Consider the following 2452-nt stretch of genomic DNA (forward strand, 5'->3'; position numbering starts at 1 on the left):
TTAGTAGAAAGAACATCTTGTACATGTCTAATGTTTGATGTCTTCCCCATTCGGTGTGGTTTAAGAATAAACCTCAGATCTCCTGACCTTAGTGGGGTATAGGTTAATCACAGGTTATAAGTGTACTGAAAGAGATCTAAGCATCCAGTTACTCAATAGAATGACTTACAACCAATTCTTTTAAGTTCTCACACTCTGTAGAACCTGTATCTGCAGCACCAGGTCTCTTAGGAGTTCTGTGATGGGAATAAGCTCATGTCTCATGAATCCTTTACTTTGAAGGCCCTACAACTTACAGCCTTCTCCTTTCCAGTGAGTTAGTTATCAATTCTCCATCCATTTTCTATCTCATACAAAGGTTGAGGTCTTTCATCTCTTAATTTTTCTTCCCCTGTTTTCTTTGTCTTTGAAGCTTTGTAGTGTTTCTTTACTGGAATATTATTGTGTTCCTAAGAAAGATTCAAGTATTAATTTTTTTTCCATTATAAAGTGACTGTCACATAATTTATTTGTACTCCAAAATAATTACATATCAACATGGACCTTTCCACTGAGTGGCTTCATGGATCGTGGCCCATATAGAACTTGGACAGGAAATCCTTGGGCCTGGGCGTTTCTGTTTCATGGAAGAACCGCATAATATGTGTCCGCTGCTTCCACACTTTGTTTCCTCCAGCTCCATCTTTCCCTTAATGACCAGAAGATCAACAACCCTGGGGTCTGAGATGTGGGCATTCTTCATAAACATTTCTCGGACTTTATCTCATCCCTGTTTCGTAGTGATGTCTAGCTGGAATAAGTGCACAGTGTTCGGCACCTCCCGGTACCAGGCTCGGTAGAGCTCGTGCACCCTCCGCTTGGCCTCCTTCATGTCGCGACTGAAAATGGGCTTCACGGAGTTGCTGGCGGTAGCAGCCGCCTGGCGGAGGCCGCTCGCCACCATCTTGCCCACCACCTCTCTCAAGTATTAATTTTTAATGAAAAATCCATCCCTTTAGGTAACTTGATGACATGAAAATGGGGCAAAATTGGTACTCTGGATTTTAAGGGTAGCCTTAAGATTTACTGTCAAACTGTATGAGTAGATACACAAAGTTATTCTAACAGCTTTTGAAAGAAAGAGGATGACTCATCCTGATGGTTTACACAGAACAGGAATAAAAGAAGCACTACAGAACAAAGTTAGTGGTCTTAATTTAACTCTCCATTTGGGTACTAATGGGGAGCTAGATAGAACTGATATAGGTGTTTTTCAAAAAACTAACTTTATCTAACTACCATTTCATTTGATTTGCAGTTGTTATACTATATCGCTTACTTTTGAAGTCACATATCCTCTGGATTCCAAAGCAGTTTATCCATTCTCTGTTAAGTACTCACACTTAGGGTAGACATTCCTCAACGATGAACCTTATATCCAACTTGTTGGTGACTGCTTTCCAAATGTTACTTTCCAGGTCACTGACAGGTTCCATGAAAATAAGTTGGGAAGTCTATTAAAGTAATATATTTACAGATCCCGCATTCATACCAAGAAAAATGGAATCAACAGGTAGAGCAAAAAGGGTCTTCATGAAGATAAATCTGACTTGCTACCATAGGATAGTCATTACATTGATTTACTCACTCTCTTTATATCTATCTATATTTGTCTGAATCTATATACGATAGGTATAGAAAGACACAAAGATCAATAAACTGTCTTGGTTTTTGAAGACTTATAATTTAATAGATGACATAGACAGAATTTTAGTTAAAGTCAATAACATAAATACAAAAACAATGTAAGTTATCTAAAGTATTATAGAAATTCAAAAGAAGAAATAATTTATAGGATGAGGAAAGGTCTTATGAGGATGTATCAACTATGTTGAAACTTGAAGAATGTATGAGACTCCTATGGCAGAAATGACAATCCCTCGACTAGACTTTTTAGGCATTTGCCTCAATAAATTGTTCAAAATAAAAATTATGCCCTATTATATTTACTTTTATTTTATATAGTCAGTGTTGATGCTAATATTCAAGTAAATATTCTAAAATAAATTTATTGATATAGGCAAAACAAAATATTTCCAAGAGGCTTAATTACTATTAATAGTCATTATCATGCATTTACCAAGCACCCATTATGTACTGAAATTTGTTAATAAATATTAGACAAATACCAATAACATAAAACCTCTCTACCTTGGAGAAACTAGAAGATCATAAAACATAGAAATGGTAACTTATAAACTAGTCAATATTTCTTAATAAATATGTTAACAATAGTCCATATTCTTTCAACTTGACTTTCTGCCTTTCTGATTAATGTGGTCTGTGTCCTTTTATAGATCACTTTTTGGGTAAAGATGGAACATTTTTTGTTTCTACTTTAATATCATCAATCAGCAATGCTTCCTTACATAATAGTGGGGAAATTTTTATATTTTTTTCCTTATTCTATTTG

General features: G+C 35.4%; 1 pseudogene across 1 annotated transcript; it reads right to left on the reverse strand.

Moving 5' to 3' along the window:
* Positions 1–560: 560 nt before the first annotated feature.
* On the reverse strand, positions 561–943 carry LOC308266468 (NADH dehydrogenase [ubiquinone] 1 alpha subcomplex subunit 6-like; annotated as a pseudogene). The gene has a single exon. The product of its transcript is annotated as an NADH dehydrogenase [ubiquinone] 1 alpha subcomplex subunit 6-like (transcript).
* Between the last annotated feature and the right edge of the window lie 1509 nt (positions 944–2452).

The sequence above is a fragment of the Muscardinus avellanarius genome (assembly GCF_963383645.1).
Source record: "Muscardinus avellanarius genome assembly, chromosome: 8".
NCBI classification, from domain to species: Eukaryota; Metazoa; Chordata; class Mammalia; order Rodentia; family Gliridae; genus Muscardinus; species Muscardinus avellanarius.